Raw genomic sequence first — 22,101 nt, 5'->3', positions numbered from 1 at the left:
TAGAAGCAGTATACTTTTCTAATAGAACTTTTGCTTTCTTTCATTTTTATTTAGAAATCAGCCCATTCTATCTGGAGTTAATCCCCTTTTTAACACTTTGCCAAGGCATCCAGTGATATTCTACACATGTTAATAACATGTTCTGTCTTCATAACTTTCCCCCATGCCCTCCTGTATGTAAGGGATGTGATTTGCCTCCTAGTTACTGGAGGTAAAATTTTGTCAGATATTTTGCTCTTTTCAGCCTCTTATATAAGTCTTCTTACAACTGCTGCCTGATTGCTAAGCCAATACCTCCTAGGGTAGGCCTTTTGGTATAAATTTTTTCTTAGTCTTGGTAACATTGAACTATGTTTCAGATTCCTGTCTTCAAAAAATATTGGATAATGCAATTCAACCCCACTTCTTATCTGAAGAAGAAAATGCAACCCAAAGAGTTTATGTCACTGCAAATTCACATATTTACAATGTTCTGTTAAGGTCTACAGTGTTGGGGTCAGGACTGTGAGCCACACAACTTCATTTGTTACTTCGTGTTCTTTGAATTCTATTATGTAACTACCAAGGAAACTGTGATTCTTCCTTAGGACTGTTTTAGTCAGGTGTGATGTTGTATTCTGCACTCCATTCAAGGTGTTATTTTGAATAATGAAATGTCAAGTCTTAAAACTTCCCTATAAACCATGAATTAGAGGTCCCTGTTTGTATATTGGTCTCCTCTTCATGGAAGACCTTCCTTAGCTGCTCTAAGCAGAGTTACTGCCTCCTCTTCCAAGTCCCCAAGTGGCAATTTACACCGAGTTTGGTACATTTAACAATGCCCCACATTGTTACTGGAATGTGGACTCTTTGAGGTAAGATTTTCTGTCCTTTTTCTTCTTTTCACCACTTAAAACAGTGCTTAGGACACTGTAAGGAGTTTTGCATGTAGAAAATATAAGGCAGAATGAACACTCTAGTAGTTTGCATAAAGTACTAGACTGGAGACTAAAATGTTAGGATTGGGAATGCTGTGTACCACATTTTATTCATTTTCTTCCCCATCCTTTAGCATACCAAAGGCTCTGATGCTTGTCAAATCAATCCTAACTAAGGATCTTGCAAGTAGTTCTTAAATAAATAACAATTTATCATTTGAAAATTATTTACATACATTATAAAGGATTCAAGGTTAGATGATCTTTATAATGTGTGTGTTCTCCTTTAACAAAAAATACAGGTAAGTAGGTAGGTAGGTACCCAGTAGGTAAGTAGGCAGATAGAAACAAAACCTTTTAGAGGAATTTCATAGTACATGCTACTTTTAACAATAATAACTTACTTGGGTATAGAGTAAGGAGAAACAGAAGCAAAACAAAATGATTTGTTAAATACTAGGTGAACATTTTACACTTTAAGTGGTGGGATTTCCCCCCAAATCCCTTAAGTATGTAAAAAATACTATGAAAAACAGTAACAGGTTGAGAGTAAAACATTTTGCCCATCCCACGTTTCAGTTTTGGTGGATTCCATGCTTAGAAAGAAGAAATATGCAGTTTTGACCTTCTGTCTCTGTATCCATGCTTGGTTAGTCGGTTGTATTCAACTCTTTGCAATCCTAAGGACTGTAACCTGCCAGGCTCCTCCGTCTATGAGATTTCCCAGGCAAAAATACTGGAGCAGGTTACCATTCCCTTCTTCAGAGGATCTTCCTGACACAGGGATTGAACCCACGTCTCCTACATTGGCTGAGTCACGTGGGAAGCGCCACCTCTGTCTATGTGTCTCCCCAATTTCTCAACAAATATGAAGAACTGATTGTAAAATATGAGTGAAGCAAATGAATACCCTTACCAATCAAGCTTTACTATTAATAATAATTTAACATGCAAGAATTGAGAAGCTCAACCAAAGCAAAGCAAACAGAGGTTCCAAAGACCATTCATGATTCCTCAGGTTCTCCCTTCCTTTGCCAAGGTAAGAGGTTTTCAGACCAGAGTAATACATGAGGCCTCTAATTGAAATCTGCCAGGCTTAGACAGCAGAAAACATGTTGGCCATGAAACATTTTCAGTTGATATTCCAGACAGTCATATATCTTATATAATATTTCTTGGGAATTATGTTTTATAATGGGGCTTGCCAGAATCCGCCTGCCAGTGCAGGAGATGCAGGTTTGATCCCTGGGTTGGGAAGATGCCTAGAGTAGGAAAAGGCAACCCACTCCGGTATTCTTGCCTGGGAAATCTCATGGACAGAAGAGCCTGGGGTGGGAGGTGGGGCTATAGTCCCTGGGGTTGCAGAGTCAGACATGACTGAACACACACACACACAGATGTTTCATGAATCCGTTTGTACTGATCTTGTTCATCACAGGCAATTCTGACCCATGGGTGTTCTGTTAAGGCAATTCCATAGATAAGAACCTTCCCTCCTACCAAATGTCATCATTAGTTACCATTTTAAAAAAGATTAGGTGAGATCAACAGCTTTTGTCCTTCCCCAACAATATTCTCCCAATAATGACAGATTAGCTATTTTAACTTATTTTCAGCCAGTAACATTCTTTATTTCCATGATCAGAGAATAAACTACAAACATTCTGTCCTGTAACTATAATTGTTTAACCTTATTTTGATGGATTCCATGACCATAGTTTCTTTAATGTTTATTTTGATTCATCTCTTGGTTGTCTGGATTTTGTCAAATAAGTATTTTGAGAAGGTCTCAAGGATACTTTTTTACCTTGAAATTTCCCATGTTAAACAGTGTTGGCCAACTGCTTTGAATAATAGCTTGACAGGTAATATTAATCTGAGGCATCTCTCCAAACCTAGCAGGCATTGGTCAACTTTATTTTCTTACCTTGACTAATAATGTTTCGAACAGAGAAGGCAAATAGGTTTTAAATGAAGGGCAAACTGTGACTGGTTGGGAGGAACTGATGAGAGCACTATATTCCAAGGTAGCAGCTGGACTCTGCAGGAAGGAAGACCTTGATCAATCAGCCAAGCCTGGCAAAGGCCCAGGAGAGAAGAGAGATGGCATCAATACCTGGTGATTGCCAGGCCAGCTGGAAATATCACCTTTTCTAGGGTTGGTGGCATTTCTTTAGAAATTTTTGAAAATAAAAATCCATCTGGATGGGAAGGAATTCATTTCTCATTATGGAATTTTGAAAATGCAAAGAGAGATTTTGCAGTAGCTTTACAAATATGTAAAGCTAAAGTGGGAGGATCCATAGGAGAGACTTTAAACTTTTTTTTTAAAAAAGGGGAAAAATAGTAAAGATATGATTGCACTATTAATAAGTAGGATCAAATAACTCTCAAAAGCAGCTCATATCTTTCAAAGAAAAAACTCGACCTTTTTTTTTACAAACCCAAATACACAAAACATTATAAAAACAGATTGTATGCTAGGCAACAGGCAATTATCTCTAATTTTAAAAAATGTGGACAACATATTTTCTAACCCTGATGAAATCAAAGCATAAATCAATAATACATTAATGGCTGATGCTCTCCAAAATATGTTGAGAAATTAAAATTTCTACCTTGAAATAATAAACTACATAAAATACAGATAAAATTAGATAAAACTATTTAAAATCAATGACCTGTTTTTCCAGCCATTGGGAAGTAGGTAAAGCTGTGCTCAGAGGGGATTTCTTATCCCTACAAATAATGGATAAAGGTAGGCAGGTAGGTAAAGAGATAGATAAATGGAAAAATAATTGATGTGATTACCTAAATACCCAACTGAAAAAGAAAGACAAGTATAGTTCAACCAGAAATGAAAGCAATATAAAAGGATAATGATACAATTATTTTTATTTTATTTTAATTATAAGAAAGATCATTTTTCCAGAAACAGTTCATTCCTTGAAAATCAGGTAATTCTCTAAGAAAATAAAGAAAAATATAGACACAAACGCTCTTATAGGACATATAAGAGTAACATTGCTACAAATGAGAGATTTCTTTGATTCCAAAATAAGTTAGAAAAATTTTTCTACAAAAATTTTTTAAAAGCTTGAAAAAATGATATATGAAAGAGTAGTTTTAAGTTAAAAAGAGACATAAAAAGCTACTGAAAATTATTTTAAAAAATAAAAAAGCAAATATTGTATTCACTAATAGAATCTCTAGCCCCCAAATTGTTTCTATTCCCAAAAGGAAACCTCTGTGGTGAGCAGGTTCAAGTCCTTTAGGATTAGATCCTTAAGCCACTAACTTGCTTCTTTTTGACTATGAGGTCATCAGTCAGTTCAGTTCAGTCACTCAGTCATGTCCGACTCTTTTCAACTCCATCGACTGCAGCCCGCCAGGCTTCCCTGTCCATCTCCAACTCCCAGAGTTTACTCAAACTCATGTCCATTGAGTCAGTGATGCCATACAACCATCTCATCCTCTGTCGTCCCCTTCTCCTCCCGCCTTCAATCTTTCCCAGCATCAGACTCTTTTCCAATGAGTCAGCTCTTCGCATCAGGTGGCCAAAGTATTGGAGTTTCAGCTTCAGCATCAGTCCTTCCAATGAACATTCAGGAACGATTTCCTTTAGATGGACTGGATGGACCTCCTTGCAGTCCAAGGGACTCTCGAGTCTTCTCCAATATCACAGTTCAAAAGCATCACTTCTTCGGCGCTCAGCTTTCTTTATAGCCTCACGTCCATACATGACTACTGGAAAAACCATAGCCTTGACTAGAGGGACCTTTATTGGCAGTGTAATGCCTCTGCTTTTTAATATGCTGTCTAGGTTGGTCATAGCTTTTCTTCCAAGGAGCAACCGTCTTTTAATTTCATGGCTGCAGTTACCATCTGCAATGATTTGGGAGCCCCCAAAATAAAGTCTCTCACTGTTTCCATTGGTTCCCCATCTTTTGCCATGAAGTGATGGGACCAGTTGCCATGATCTTAGTTTTCTGAATGTTGAGTTTCAAGCCAACTTTTTCACTCTCCTCTTTCACTTTCATCAAGAGGCTCTTAAGTTCTTCTTCACTTTCTGCCATAAGGGTGGTGTCATCTGTGTATCTGAGGTTATTGATATTTCTCCTGGCAATCTTGATTCCAGCTTCTGCTTTATCCAGCCCAGCATTTTGCATGATGTACTCTGCATATAAGTTAAATAGGCAGGGTGACAAAATATAGCCTCCTTTTCTTTCTCAATTTGGAACCAGTCTGTTGTTCCATGTCTAATTCTAACTGTTGCTTCTTGACCTGCATACTGATTTCTCAGATTAAGTAGAGGTGGCAAGAATACACAGAAGAACTATACAAAAAAAAATCTTCATGACCCAGATAACCATGACGCTGTATTCACTCCACTAGAGCCAGACATCTTGGAATGCCAAGTCAAGTGGGCATTAGGAAGCATTACTCTGAACAAAGCTAGTGGAGGTGATGGAATTCTAGTTGAGCTATTTCAAATCCTAAAAGATGGTGCTGTTAAAAAGCTGCACTCAATATGCCAGCAAATTTGGAAAACTCAGCAGTGGCCACAGGACTGGAAAAGTCGGTTTTCATTCCAATCCCAAAGAAAGGCAACGCCAAAGAGTGAGGTCATATTTATATGTTATTCATCTATTTTAAAATAAATAACAGAATTTAAAAACAATAAGGAAGCAGACAAAATTAAGCCAGTCTGTCACTGGCTTCTATTGTTCTTCCTTAGATCCCCTCACTATTATTTATTATTATTACTCCCTATTTAACCCCTTAAATCAGGCTTCCTAAATCAAGACACAAGCCTATTCTCTACATTCCCTCCTAGGTTTAAACATTGTTCTTTTAATGACTTTCTTTTCTTCTTTTCTAATACCTATGATGTTCATTTTAAACAGTTTTCCCCCTACATTAGAGCATATATGTGGGGGAAGTTCAACAAGACATTGTTACCTAAACAATATCTTTTGCCTCCTGGCAAGCCCCCCTAGGGATGAACTGAATGCATGCCGGCATCTCCTCAGGGTAGGATGGAGATGTTGTCTTCGGTCTTCCGAATGATCCTGCTCAGAGCTTATGTTAGGATGAGTGCTCACCATCTTTTCTTTAATCAGTATTTTCTGAAACTCTCTTATGCTCTCACAACTGTGTTCCTGCCTGAATAGACTGACTCGTTCCCCTCAGCTCCTCACAGAAATATCTTAGGTAACTACCATACCACCTCCCTCTGCAGATTCAAAACTGTCTCCGCTTGGGTTCCCCAGGAAGCAGATTCTGAACTTGAGTTTAATCTGCAAAATGTCAATTAAAAAGAGTGCTTGAGATCTGTTCTTGCGGAAGGGATGGAAAAGACGGGGGAATAAAGGAGGAGTAAAGTTGTCATGCTGGACACCTGACAGCTTCGGCCAGCACTCATTCCATACACACACATAGATACCCCTGCACGCAAGGAGCCCTAGAGCCATAATGGGCCCTCTGAGTAGCTCCTTCCAAGTTGGCATGTCTACACCTTTACGTTCCCACAGCCATCAGTCATCAAGATCAGGTATGGACTGCCTCACAAAGGGCCATGACTGTATACGGGGTCCACTAACAGTTTTCCCAGTAACTGGGATAACCGGTCCTTCCTTAACAGGAACTCTGGGCACCACGACCGCATGTAGTCTACACGAACCGTGCATCTAGGGCGCAGTAGCAGGGATCTGCTTCTATTGTTCTTCCTTAGATCCACTCACTATTATTTATTATTATTACTTCCTATTTAACCCCTTAAGTTAGGCTTCCTGAATCAAGACACAAGCCTATTCTCTACATTCCCTCCTAGGTTTAAACATTGTTCTTTTAATAACTTTCTTTTCTTCTTCTCTAATACCTATGATGTTCAACTTATATATCTGGCTCCAAGCTTCGAGGACTTTCCTTCACATCCCGGCTGTCTCCGTGGCCTTCTCACCCAAGAATGTTCATCTGTGGGGGTGCAGTTTGTTCCAGGTGAGTCAAGTGAGAGACAGTTTGGTGCGATTGGAATAAAAGAGAGAAGGGCTTCAATCTTGACTCTTCCAGTGGCTGACTGTGTAACTTCAAGTTACACAGCTCTTATGGCAATCAAAGAGCTAACATTTATTGAGCCTTTATTATGTGCCAGTCACCGTTTTAACTGCTTTACATGCGTTAAACTATTTGAGCCTTTGTCTCCTTGATTATAGGCAATAATACCTGCTGAGCAGCTTTGCTATGTGGACTAAATGAGCTAACATATTATCTAAATCTCTTTGCATAGAGTGGGTTTGACATCAATGTCAGTGTATTCCTCCCTCTTCCCCATCATGCATGAATAATCTAGACCCCCTGTATATGGACTGCTCTACCAGCCTTGACAAACAATAACGTTATAATAATAGTAATTATAGCTCCCATTTATCAAGGGTTTACCATTAGTCAGTGTGCTAAGTCTTTTACATATATAGACTCATTGAATCCTCATGATACCGCTGCTGCCAGAGACTCCATCCCCTTAAGTCTTTCCTACCCGGGAAAGAAACCCCAGAGAACATATCTCTTTGCAAACCACTGCCATCATTTATCATGTCCTCCTTTTGAACAAACACACACACACATAGACTTCATCTCAATTCTCCCTCTTATTTTTTACAATTGCCTTCTTTTTTACTTCTCTTTGCCTCCATCTCTAGACATTTTTGAATTTTTTTCCCTTTTGTTGCATATTCTGAATTATTTTATGCTCAAAAATTACAGTCCCAGAGAGAAAGGGAAAAAAAAAGAAAACCCTCTCCTTTGCAAAGCTCAGCACGAGTGGGAATCCTGCCATTGCACAGTCTGTCCGTGTTCAATTTTAGCATCATATAATTTCCTGCATAATTGTTTAAATGTCCTCATTCTCATCCCTGTCGCTCTCCCCACACTTTGCTATTTTTTAAAGAAAGCATCCAAACTGCATGTGTGGTTCAATGGGGAATTTCACAGAGGAAAAAATGCCAGGCTGCATCATATGCCTTGAGTTACATTGCAACACCTAAGAAAAAACATCGTGCATGGAGATGGAAGTCCTCCAGTTTCTGCTGCCTCTGGTGACCTCCCCTCTCTGCCAGCCGCTTCAAGGCCAGGCATGTGAGAATTCCTCATGTGTTTATGTCATTCGATTCCCAAATATCACATAACCAAAAATATTAAAATAAAACTGCTCATAACATTTTCCTGAATGCCATCTGGGCCCCACTGGAAGCTGACACTATCTGTCAAACTCAAGATAACCACATTTTCCCCTCCTTTGTATGTGTTAATGTTTGTCATAATGGATTTCACTTTAATGCCCCAATTACATTGATGACATTCTTTCAACCGAGTGGCACTAATGACTTTCATTATTATTTATGCTCCTCCTTAATTATAAGACTCTCACCTCTCTCATTACACACACTCCTTCATAACCCCCTCACTTGCATACATGCTCTCTGGTATGAGGCTAATGTGCCTTGGCTTCCAATTTCAGAAAACACAATGATTAATTACTCCTGTTAAATCTCCCTACCCTAGGGTGATCGGATTGGCAAAATGAGAAGAAGGGCCAGATTGCTACTCCAGAAGGATTTCCCAGGACACCTGTCAGAAAGAGAGGAAAAAAAAAAAAAACCAGGAAGTATCCCCAACTCTCCAATAAATAAATGTACAGCATCCATACTTGCCTTAGCTCTGGGATGAATCACAAAGAGATACAATTCTAACTTAAAATAACAAAGTTTTTGCTATGAATGCCCTCTTGCAGATGATGATGGACTCAGTGAAGTGACTAAGAGCTGAGCATCCTGCTGTGCGGTACAGTGTTCCTTCTGTCAATTAAAATAGCATCTAGAAGGAGCTTACCTGGCAGACGGCAAACATTGCGTCAATTCTTTCAGCTCCTCCATCAAGAAAAGGAATGTACTTTATGCTTCTTTAAACTGGGCTGGGCTTATGAGTTGATGAGCCAAAAGAATGTGGCAGAGGAAATGTGTTTATTTCACACCTGGGTCTCAAGAGGTCTTAGAGCTTCCACTTTGCTCTCCTGGTACCTTTGCTACTTCCATGGGAACAAACCCAGCCTCTTCAAAAAGGTTCCCCCTCCCCCCCACCCCCATCACAGGCAGCCTTGGGTGCCTTACCAGCTAAATGAGTTACAAGAGCAAGCCCAGCCAAGATCAGCCAAATCCATAACACACCATCCAGCTAAATCCAGTTCAAACTGCCAACTGGGGGAAGTCTGAGCTCAGGAAATGGTCTTGTTTAAAATGGTTTAGGGTAGTCCATTAGTCAGCATAAGCTAACTAGTACACCTGTCGAAAGAAAGACGTCTGGGACGGAATCTATGATGGAGGTTGCCAAGTAAACAATCACTAACGAGAACTCATTTTTGCTCCGGGTACAAAAAACAGAAAACAAAAAAACGAACTCAACCAATCTGAGAGGGAACTAGCATTCTTATCTTTCTCACTTGCTAAATGAGAAAACTGAGGCCCAGAGATGGAACAAGATCAGACTGAGGAAATAATTTGCACAAGATCTCAGAGAAGAAAGCAAGGGCCAAAGCTAGTCGTGTCTGGCTCCAAAGTCAACACGTGGCCAGGTGCCACGCCTGCTGACCCACACGCTGAAACTACCTCTTCACTGGGAGCAGCCTTTCCTGCACCCGCTTTGCCTTTCCCACTGCCCCAGTGGGGAATTGCAGAAAGAGGCTTCTGGGTGACTTCCCTGGTGGCCCAGTGCTTAAGAGTCTGCCTGTCAACGCAGGGTATATGGGTTCGAACCCTGGCCCAGGAAGATCTCACATGCTGTGGAGCAACGAAGCCCGTGTGCCACCACTACCGAGCTGGGCTTCAGAGCCAGTGAGCTGCAGGTACTGAGCCCCAGGCGTTGTAACTACTGAAACCTCATGCCTGGAGCCCGTGCCCTGCAACAAGAGAAGCCACCGCAATGAGAAGCCTGCACACCACAACGAGAAAGTCGTCCCTGCTCGCTGCAATAAAAGAGCCTGTGTGCAGTAATGAAGACCCAGCACAGCCAAAAATAAACAACGAATAAATAAAAATATCACAAAAACCATAAGAGAAGATAAAGAGGTAGCTGGGGCAGGGAGGACAGCAAAGTCTCCCAATTCTGTCCTCACTGGAAGACAGAGTTGGCCCCTTTGAATCTCTTTCATAAGCTGATGAACTTGAGAGGAGTCAGAGGCAGCTCCTTAAGCCACAGCCAAAGGCACATGCAGGCAGAGTCATGAATTTTGTCAAAAGCTGCATTTCAGTGTTAAAATGAATTTGCTGAGAAGTGTGAGTCAGGCTTGGAGAGTCTACTGTCTGCTTAAGGGCCCAAGCAGTTCTCAGAACAGCCCCTAGACATCCATTGCCATTAGTATGCTGCCCCGTTGCTCTTTCTTTGTAGGAAATTTTCCATCTAAAATCACAGTGTCTTAAAAACCAAGTCCTATCTCATTGCTTTTTTCACCCTTTTTCCGAGAAACTAATGAGGGTGAATCCTTTTTCCTAAACCACTGTGTGCCAATCTTGATTTACAATAGACACAAGCTGAAAAATAACAGTGATGATTTAGAAACGTGCTCAAGTAATCTGTAACCTAATTTGAATTAAATGTCCTCCTTAGCCCATTTTGTTTCTCTTTACCCTGCCGTGCAGGTGCTGTCATGTCCAACTCTTTGTGACCCCATGAGCTGCATCATGCCAGGTTTCCCTGTCCTTCATTATCTCCCAGAGTTTGCTCAAACTCATATTCATTGAGTCGATGATGCCCTCCAACCATCTCTTACCTATTTCAAATTTCATGTATTGAAAGTTTATTTGGGTTTTTTCCATAAGTCGGAAAAATTCGAGTGAACTTTGTGGCCAACTCAGTTTATAAAATCCTGGAGGAAACTTTAGTTTCCATACCATGTAATAAATTATTCAAAATATTTACTCACTTAAAAAAATTTACTCACTTTCCTGGCTTTGACTCAAGGCCCAGTCCCACCTCTATCTAGGTATGGTAGCCCTCAGCCCTAACCAATCTCTATTAAAAAAAAAAAAAATGGAGATAAACTGTGTGATTTCTGAGATCCTCTGAAGTCTGAAAAACTCATCATTTTATGAAGAAAGCTATCTCTACCTACTTCGGATGAATTTGGATTTTCTAATTCAAACAGTATGAAAGTATAATACATTTGTACATTGAGCTTTTCCAAGAGATGTTTAGTAGTCTTAACTTTGGAGGCCAAAATCTTACTAGAACCAATCCTTACCATCAGATGATCACATCCAGAGAGAAAACTGAAGGAGACAATTGATGAGGCTCCATAGTCTTTCCCAGTGGACTTGGAGGGATGGTTTCAGGCCCATCAGTTTTATGCACAAATCTCACAAGACAAAATGGGAAGGCCCACTGCTCACTCAAACTACAGTTGTTCACAAACTCTATGCACTTCTTCCCTAGCTGAAGTCATCTTGCCCTCATAGAAAGTGAAATACCAGTCACATATTCTACATATGAAGTTCCAAAGTTTAATGAGTCCCAACTCCCCTAGAACAGTAAGTCCAGTGACAAATCTTAATCCCACTGACTGACAGGCTACATCAGAATCACCTGAATGGTCTTACAAAATTCCTGTTCTCTCATTCTGATCCAGGAGATGTTATTAATTCTGGAATGGGGTCAAGAATTCTGTATTGTTCACGAGTCCTTGAAGTTTTGAGACCCACTGTACTGCAAACTGATGTGAGAAAATGAAGGGTTTTTTTTTTTTTTAATAAGTTTTTTTAGGTGATGTGAACTATTTTTAAAGTCGGTACTGCATCTGTTTCAATATTGTTTCTGTTTTATGTTTTGGTTTTTTTGGCCACTAGGCATGATCAAACCTGCACCCCTTGCATTGGAAGGCAGATTCTTAACCACTGGACTTCCAGGGAAGTTCCAGAAATGAAGAGATTAAAAGAGTTTTATTCTAAGTGGCCAAAATGTTACTCTACACTTTGTACCCAACTCTGGCTACTTGTTACTAAAGAGACTTGGTAGATTAACTATGTTAGAGTGAAAACTAACGAGAATTTGTGGTAGCCAGGACATCTCCTTGCTGTGGAACTTCCAGCCATCACTTAACTTCTTTGGATATCAATTTCCTCACCTGTCAGAACAAGGTGTTAGCAAATACAATGACCCACCTCTCTCATCAGGTGACAGGACACCCTTGAAGCCTCCTCCAGGGTCAGCGCAGCTCTGAGTCTGAGCAGTGGCTAAACAGACCAGGCCACACACACGGGCTCCTTAAGTTGAACACTCCTCTTTGATTTGTTTACAACGTTAAAGAGAATTGTGTCTGGAGAAAGGGCTCCAATGACAAAAGTCTGGACAAAATGTCTCCAAGGGCCATTGTGGCTCTGCTCTTCTTTACAAACAGCTATTAAAAGGAGATTTACGCCAGAACAGGATCACTTGTGAAGTAAGGTTGATAACATGCTCAGACCCACAGTTACAGAGCAATTAGTAGCAGCTCTGTCTGAAAGACTTACAGCAAAGCATGGTCTCCCATTGATTTCTGTAGCGATCACAACTAACTCTCTAAGGTAACATGTCTGGTAACCACGATTAGAACTGAATAAAGGTGACCCTTTTAGTTTTCATGCTTGTTATACATGGTGAGGCGCTAGCAATGACCGCTGCATCATAACACCTCACAGCACATCCTCAGCATTCAGAGATGGAGCCTAGAGTCTTTGCTACACCCCAACTAATTCTTCAAGATCTTCCTCAAACGCCATCCTCTCAAGCAAACCATATTGCCACTCAGGAAAGGATGGAAGATTCATAAAGCTGAGTTTTCTCAGCATCTAATGTGAACTGTAAATTCAAACTAAAATAATGAAAATAATCTCTTATCTTCTTCTTTCTTCTTCTTCTTTTTACCTCAGGAACTACCTATGCTTTACCCAAATAATAATCTGAAACATAATCATTGTCACTTTAATCCGTCTTTCCCAACCACTAGACTGTGTGCAGACTGGAGTTTGGCAATCTTCTGAGTTGATGAATAATTTCTTTATACCTTCTACATCTCATTCTTCCAATCCTTACAAACTCTCTTGGCTCCTGCAAGGTGTGACTCATTTACCCAGCTAGGCTATCCTCAATGAAAACCAAAGGCATGGAAGGATAACCAGATGGTGGAATAGAAAGACCCCTCCACCCCCAAACTCATTCCCTCTCATGAGCACACCCAAACCACAGTATGTGCAGAACAACCACCTATGAAGAAGACTGCAACTTATCAGAAAAGGTCTTCTACAACTAAAAACAAAATGAAGGAGCCACAACAAGATGGGTAGGAGGGGCAGACTCGACATATAATCAAAACAAAAGGCATGGGAAATATGCCGGACCAGTGGGCTAACTCATCAGATATTTACTTCTCCAAAGATAGACAGGGGAGGTTCCCTAATCTCTAACTGGTGCAAGTACAGATGAAATGTTTTAGAGCCAAACTTTCTTGCTTCCTGCATCTACTGTAAGATCTTGTCTCCACTAAAACCCAAGGTACAAGTATCATACTTGTCCTTTATGAAATTTTCCAGTTGCTTTGGTTCCCAAGGAGTTTACGACTTTGAAGGCTTTCCGCTCCCTGAGGACATGGACCTCTCACCCTTGTTCCATAGAGCACCTTGCAAAGGGAGCCTCAGTCATCTCCACTGGAGAATAAAAGTTGCTTCTTGAAGGTTATGACTGTCAGTGTGAAGAGGGAGGCTGGAAATGTAGAGACACCATTTTACGGGAGCGGTGCCCGTCATCACTGAGGGGTTTGTGCTTTCAAATTAAAAGGGATTTTAACTGGCAAGCAGTGCTTTAGGCCCTGTTATGCTAGTGCTGTTGATCAGAAAATAAAACAAAACAAAAAAACACTCTTATCGATGCATAGATTATACAGAAATAGATGCACACATTTAAATCACACACAAAGCTAAAATACTATAGGGTGTTAATTGTCAGGAGAGTGGTCATCAGTGTGGGAGGTGGCAGCTATTGATTGGCAGGGTTCAACAGGTGGCCTCTGGGGTGCTAGTGATCTGTGAGGAACATGTGTTATTAAACCTTAGTGGTGGTTTACAAGGATATGTTCATTTTCCATCTTGTCATCATCATGTACAATTTCAATTCATGCAATTTAATGTTTTGTAAAGTATACTTCAGTCAAAGGCTAGAAAGAGTGTTGAATTTATTCAGTAAATGTTTCTGAGTGATTTCTATCAGCAAGATACTATACTATACTATCAGCAGGTATAAGTGGTGAATAAGATGTGCCTTTTACCTTTAGAACATCATAACTTAAAACAGAAAAGAGAAATTGTACAACTATTTTCATTAGATAGAAGTTATATAACTATCTTACTTATTGAGATACGTGTCATAACAAAAAAAAAATGGGACTTACAGACATAAGAAAATCAGAGAAATCTTCTGTCTATTGAGATTGTTTAAAATTTGATGGAGGAGGATAAACAACAAGGTCGTACTGTATAGAACATGGAACTATATTTGATATCCTATAATAAACCATAATGGAAAAGAATATATATATATATATGTGTACATATATATATATGTGTGTACATATATATATATACACACATATATCTGCATCAGTGTGTAGCAGAAATTAACATAACATTGTAAATCAACTATACTTCAGTGAAATAAATGAAGAAAAAAAAGAAAGACTTAATGGGGGATATAACTGTGGAGCTGGGTGTCCAATGTTGGATAGGTTGAAAGTTGGAGAAAGTCATAACAAGAACCATTTACTGAACAATGAACATGTCCCAGGCATCAACTCATTGAAACTTTAGAGCAAATCTTGAAGAGGCATTATTCATTTTGCAGTTAAGGAAGCCAAAGTCCTCATAACTGGAATGAGTTGTACACAGGTAGCCTTTAAAAGGAGAGTCGGAAATGAAAGCTTGGTTCGTAAAGCTTAGGTTTACAGCTAGTCCTCGCTGTCCCCAGTGAGGACAAGTCACCAAGGGGAAGAGCAGGTATGGAGATGCTTATGAAGGGGCATAGTTAGGGGAAGCAATGCTTCAGCCTAGTAGTGTGTGCTTATTCGGAAACATAGTCCCTTCAGCCGCTCCTGCTCTGTTCATTCTTTTATGTTTAGTGAGGCTTGATTAAGGATCAGCTGCTTCAGAAGCTCCTGGCAGGTTAAAAGGGGAAACTGAGGGACCACCTCTGTATTCTTGAATTTTACAGTCTTAATGCATAGGCTTGGAAGGCTGACATCCCACCAATTAAAGTGAATTCTTGCATTTGGTTATTTGTCTTTTGCAGGAGGCATCTGGAAATGGAAAAGTGTGAGCAGAGGACTGTGCTCTGTGAGCGTTATCACCCACTTCCTTGTACATAGATGATGCAAAGTGCTAATTGGAAAGGATCCACTTATTCCTCAGAAGGAAAAAATAATTAAAAAGGCTGGTTTTCTGGGTCAGATTTTTCACAAAGCCCTCGACGTTCATCCACTCATTGGGAGGCTGTCAACTGGCAGACTGCTGAATTTGTCCTTGGTGAGTAAGTGTTTTTAAAGTGAAAAAAAAAAAAAGAAAACAAAGCAAATTAGAACAAAGCCTTTCTAAGGAACACGCGTGAGATGGTCTCTCCTCTGGCCCATCCTCCTAGTGCTTTGCATCCACTGTCAGCGCTCACTCACATCACTTCCTGGCTCCACCGAGCACCTGAGTCTCTCATTTCTTCCTTTTATTGTTTCGGCTGCACTGGCTCTTCGCTGCTTTGCACAGGCTTTCTCTAGCGGTGGTGAGCAGGGGCCAGTCTTCACTGCAGTGAGCGGGCTTCTCATTGCGGTGGTTTCCCTTGTTGGGGTGCACGGGCTCTGGAGCCCAGCAGCTGTGAGGCACAGGCCTCGCTGCTCTGTGGCATGTGGGGCATCCCGGGTCAGGGACGGAACCCAGGTCCTTGGCATTGGCAGGTGGACTGGTATCCGCTGGGCCACCAGGGAAGTCCTGAGTCTCTCATTTCTGAGTGAAGCGTAGCATTAAAGAACCTAAGCTTTAGAGTCAGTGTACATGCAATAGAAGACTGGCTATCTGTGACCTTGGATAAATTCTATCTGCTCCTTAACCTGCTTTCTTCCCATCTTCCAAATAGAATGATGTATCTCTTTTGAGTTACTGTGTGTGAAGTTCTCAGCACCGTGTCTGGCATAGAGTAAACGTCCAGTAGCTATTACTATACCTTGCTTCGGCTACTACTATAATTACAAGCAGTCTGGGGCTCAGTATATTAAAGTTGTCACCCCTGTCATGATACCACAATTCCCAGGGCCTTTCCACTCTGCTTCCTTCCTCCTATATTGATTGGGCTCAAATATTCAAGCAAAGATAACTTTCTCTAACATGTGGAATCTGGCCCATTAGAGTTTGAGTCTGATCAATTTGCTACTTGCTAACTAAAGAAAGGTAGATGCCATGTCATGGACCAGTCACTCCCATTTTCCCCGCTTGTTTTCAGACACCATTTTTAAAAATTTTTTTCTATTTTATTTTTTGGCCATGATACACGGATTGTGGAATATTAGTTCCCTGACCAGGTATTGAACCTGGGCCCTTAGCAGTGAGAGTGCAGAGTCCCAGCAATTGGACCGCCAGGAAATTCCCAACACCACTGGTTTTTTTGTTTGTTTGTTTGTTTTTTTAATTATCTTACCCAAAGCGAGAACTGATGCTTTTAAGTCCCACCTGTAATATCATTACTCCTTTGGTTAAAATATAATTACCTGATTCCTAACTTACCAGAATATTTCCCAGCTTTCATTCTGGCTCATCAGATAGCATACTAGTGTAAACCAATTCTGATTTTTCTATTAGTATTTCAGAGATATACACAATTCAATGACAGCTTCTTTATTAAAATGCAGTAGAGGATTCTGAGGTCTTAACAATTACAAAGTTTAAAGCTAAGATTGCTCTTGGTGTGAAAGAGAGACAGAGTTCTTGAAGTCTTTCAGCTCTTGGTTACACATATTTTAAAGTTGAATATCTTATTAAAACATATAACAATAAGCCTTATAAATCTCTTTACTTGTCATAAGTCTATTCAGATTTCTACTTCTAACTGATTCACTTTGTAGCTTGTGTCTTTCTAGAAGTGTGTGCATTTTACTCATGCTATCTGATTTGTTCGCATACAATTACTTTCCTTATGATGCTTTAACTTTCTGTATGGTCAGTATTAATGCCTCCTCTTTAATTTTTGATGTGAGTAATTTGAACCACCTTGTTTTCTCTTGGCCAGTCAAGTTTTGTTGACTCTTCAAAGTTGTAAATTTTGTTGGCTTTTTAAAAGTATCAGCTACTGGTTGTTCTTTTCTTCATTATCTGTTTTAATAATTTCTTCTTGACTCTTTATCATTTTCTTTCTTCTTTCATTAGATGCACCTCAATCTCTTTATCCAACATATAAAGGTGGAATGCTAGGTTACTGAATTGTGATCTTTCTTTTTCTTTTCACTTAAGTGTTTAGAGCTATAAGTTTTCCTCTAAGCATTGCTGTCTCCCATAAGTTTTGTTACAGTATGTTTTTATTGTCATTCATCTCAAAGTATTTTCTAATTCCCTTGTGATTCTTCTTTGAGTCATTGGTTATTTAGAGGATATTATTTCACTTTTAATTTCCAACTTGGTTTCTGTTATTGAACGTCTTATTTTCTGTTTCTCCTCCCACTGCAGTTGAAGAATTTACTGTGTATGTTTTCAATCTCTTTAATTTATTGAGGTTTGTTTTGTAGTATATGACATAAACTGGAGAATGTTCTATGTGCACTTAGCAAGACTGTGTATCTTGTTGCTGATGAGTCAAAGACTCTAAAGAGTCCTTTAGGTCAGGTTGATTTCTAGTGTTGTTCAAGTTTTCTATTTTTGCGTTGATCTTCTGTAAAGTTCTAGCCATTATTAAAAGTAGAGTACTGGAGTATCAAACTATAACTGTTAAATTGCCTATTTTTACTTCAGTTCTGTCAGTTTTGACTTCATGTGTTTTGGGGGTTCTGTTATTAAATGCATGAAAGTGAAAGTCACGCAGTCGTGTCTGACTCTTTGCGACCCCGTGGACTATACAGTCCATGGAATTCTCCAGGCCAGAATCCTGGAGTGGGTAGCTGTTCCCTTCTCCAGGGGATCTTCCCAACCCAGGGATCGAACCCAGGTCTCCCGCATTGCAGGCAGATTCTCTACTGTCTGAGCCACAGGGAAGCCCTGATGCACGCATAGTTAAAACTATTACTTTACTGACGAATTGACCTTTTTATCATGATAAAATGTTCTTTATTATTCCTAGCAACATTTTAATTTTATTGTAAAGTCTATTTTATTTTGTCTGATATTACTATGATCACTTCAGCTTTCTTATAGCTTCTACTTGCCTTATTCATTTTTTCCATCCATTTACTTTCAACTTATTTGTATCTTTGAACCTGACGTGTATGTCCTATAGATAGCAAATAGTTGGATTTTACCTTTTTAATCAAGTCTGATAATCTCTGCCTTTTGGTTGGATTGATTAATTTGGTCACATTGAACATTATTATCGATAAAATTGGATTTCTGTCTACCATTTTACTATTTGTTTTCTTTGTATCGCCTATCCTTTAAGTTTCTCTATTCTTCTGTTCCTGTTTTCTTCTGGACGAGTGAATTATCCTAGGAGAGCATGTTAATTCCATTAGTCATTTGTTCACTATTATTTTGAGTTAGTGTCTTATTTTCCAGGATTTATTCTGACAAATTCTTTAATTTGTTCAAAATTCAAAGGTATTTTGTTTTTCATGGGATTTTGTCATTACTGTTGTTTGTTTTTACAAAGGAATAGTTTAGGGACAAGAACTAAGCTGCTTATGTTACCAGAGGCAGGACCGGGCTTCTCTCTTGCTCGAAGGCCTTTATTGTCATTTCACCTCGAAGTATTTTCTAATTCCCTTGTGATTCTTCTTTGAGTCATTGGGTCAAAGGCCACTGAACTGAGAAGCCTGCACACCACAACTTAAAGAGGAGCCCCTGCTCATTGCAACTACTCAAAGCCCACATGCAGCAACCAAGAACCAGAGAAGCCAAAAAAAAAAAAAAAAGGCAATGGAATATGGATGCTTGCAAGAGAACAGTATTTATATCTATGTCCATATATCCAAATGTTCATAAACAAACATATTAATGGTAGAACCAGGTTGGTGCTATAATAAGGAAGTGATTGTTCCAAAGTCTTTTAATTAATCCCCCTTTCCATGGACATTTGACAGAGACCATGCCTAAGCCTGCCATCATCTCTATGAATGTATGATTAATTCTCCTCTAGCCAGTGGAAATTACGAATTGCAGGAAGTGGTCTGTGAACAGCAGCTACCAGAGATCATTGTCTTCCCTGCTCTCCCTGCAAAGCATGGGCAAATTAATGAAAAGTTTTATCTCTATCATAAAACAATAGTCTCTATAGCTCTGAGAATGCAAGCAGAAACATAACAGAAGCATGTCGCAAAGATTAGTAGCAGAGAAAAGCAATGAATAATGTAGCGAGATCTCAAACAAGATTATCACGCCAAGGTAGCTTGTCCGAGCACCAGGAAGCTTATTTGACCATCCATCTTCCTCAGCAGTCGCTGAGTGTGAGTTGGCTAGCCCCATCAGAGCACCCTAGTGCAGCTCCTGTCCAACAGTCTTTAATATTATGTTTATGCTAAAACACAAAGTGGTGATGGGCCAGTGCTTGAAGCCACAAATTACACGACACACTGTCCACACACACATCCACATAAGCCAAGAGACGCTGGCTTGGGGGTTATCAAAAAACACCAGCGCTTTCTGTTATAAACACTTATCTCACCAGAGACAGCATCTTAAGCACTCAGAGATATTTCCACTAAATATTCAAACTGCGAAAAAACTCTTTTGGAGTAATTAAGACAGCATCTGTCTAGGCCCATGCTAAATTAGTGGAAACAAATAAACAAAACTATGCAGTTAGAGTATGCCCATTATCTTAGCTGGGTCTAAAATTTAGGGTATCACTAACATGGTATGCAAATACATTCTGAAATATTTATTTACCCAGTAATATTTTGCCAGAATAAATACCACCTAGTTATGCCAAAACCCTCTGTGAGGCATGCTAAGTACTCTGCAGGAAGAGGAGTTGAGAGTAGTAAAATTTATATAGGAAAGCATCATCTGAACAGAATTTATTCCAAGGTCAAGAGGCCCAAATTGGATTTTCCAGACTCTATCAAAACCAGAACATCGCAGTCTGATCCACAAACCAAAAATTCATTCCGGTTGAGAACAGCTAGGTCATCCAATTCTATCCTGCTGGGTACCCTGTGGTTCCTGCAGTGGACACACACAGGTGGCCCAATGACAGGGCCATGTGACAGCGGCTCACCCAGGGTGGGGCATACATCTCCAGTGAAACATGCTTGGGAGCCAACAGTGCAGGAACTTTTGGTCTGTTCATTTTGTGTGTCTTCCAGGTACATCTTACATTTGTTGCTCAAGGTGAACCGCAGGGGCAGGTTTGGCATGATCAGCTAAGAGACCATAGAAGTACAAAGAAATCTCAGCACTAAGGAGGATGATTTCCCTTGTGTGGGCCTGTGACTGCCATGGGTTTCTCAGAATCTAGAACATTCGCCATCTTGAATTGTTAACACCATTCATTATACTGTTTCCAATGAATTAGTTAAAATTGAAACATTCTCCAGAAGCTATCTGTGTGTAACTGTCAGCCTTTGCTAACAACTATCTAGTAACGACCATCTCTGAGAGTGAAAGTGTTAGCTGCTCAGTAGTGTCTGATTCTTTGCGACCCCATGGACTATAGCTAGCCAGGCTCCTCTGTCCATGGGATTCACCAGACAAGAATACTGGAGTGGGTTGGATTTCTTTCTCCAGGGGATCTTCTGGACCCAGGGATTAAACCCACGTCTCTTAAATCTTCTGCATTGACAGGTGCGTTCTTTACCACTAGCGCCACCTGGGAAGCCCCATGGACCCAAGTGAATTTTATCTCAAAAATTTTATCGAATTAGAGATCTCTTAATTTGCTGAATTTCCTTGAGAAATTTGACCTCAACTGTTAAGGACTGAGGTCTTTAATCCTTTAAAATTTTTATTTTTATTAAAAATTATTTTTATTGGTGTATAGTTGCTTTATAATGTTGTGTCTCTTTCTACCATATGGCAAAGTGAATCAGCCATATGTATATACATATCCCCTTTTTCTTGGATTTCTTTCCCATTAGTCACCACAGAGCACTGGGTAAAGTTCCCTATGTTATATAGTAGGTTCTCCTTAGTTATCCATCTCATACATAGTAGCGTATGTACACCAATCCCAATCGCCCAATCCATCCCACCCCTATCTTTCCTCGCTTGGTATCCATACATTTGTTCTCTTTGAGTAGTGTAACAATTAGGGCTTTACCAGAAACGCAGAACTAGTAGGATCTATGTCTATATTTATCTTCTGTCTAATCTCCAAAATAGGAGATTTGTTACAGGTGCAGGGTCTCAAGTGAGCTGGGCCAGTAACGCTAATTGTGAATCCTCAGGAATTTTGTTAAATCATCGGTAAGGGGGCACCGCACTCCACTGGGAGATAGACATGAGGTGGCTGTGAGAGGAACAAACCAGAAGCACCCAGAATGTGCAGGACGCCACACCAGCCTCCCCTGCCGCCCTGTCATCCAGCTGCCAGGATGATGGTGCAGGCGGCTTGCACTATGGAATGAGATACATACCTGGCAGTCAACAGGGAATGTAGGGAACAGGGTTCCCCAGAGATTACAGCAGAAGTGACTTTATAAATGGAAGTTAGAGGAAGTCAGATACAGATTTTGAGGCACTGCTCAGGCAATAAAGGTGAAAGGTGCTGACTTGCTCGGGAAGTTCTGGGCGTCTGGAGACACACCAGCATTACTGAATGGAAACGCAGAGGGCCACTAATACTCACGCTAAATGACTTTACAACCTGGCCTTGAGCGTGCTGATGATACAAATACGTAAGGCTGGTGGAAGCAAGCAGATGGTAGCCTCATTACTTGCTCTGATCCTACCTGGCCTTGATTTTTACAGCCGTGCTTTCAAGACATAAA

At 40.1% G+C, this 22,101-nt stretch overlaps 1 long non-coding RNA gene across 2 annotated transcripts in view; it reads right to left on the bottom strand.

Moving 5' to 3' along the window:
* The window catches only part of LOC110136113 (uncharacterized), a 382,942-nt gene that overhangs the window by 3,764 nt on the left and 357,077 nt on the right, over positions 1 to 22,101 (bottom strand). The gene's annotated exons all lie outside the window — the stretch shown is intronic.

Source organism: Odocoileus virginianus, chromosome 26 (assembly GCF_023699985.2).
Source record: "Odocoileus virginianus isolate 20LAN1187 ecotype Illinois chromosome 26, Ovbor_1.2, whole genome shotgun sequence".
In the NCBI taxonomy this organism is placed as follows: Eukaryota; Metazoa; Chordata; class Mammalia; order Artiodactyla; family Cervidae; genus Odocoileus; species Odocoileus virginianus.
Note: the sequence above shows the minus strand (reverse complement) of the source record. Positions and strands in the feature narration are given on the sequence as shown.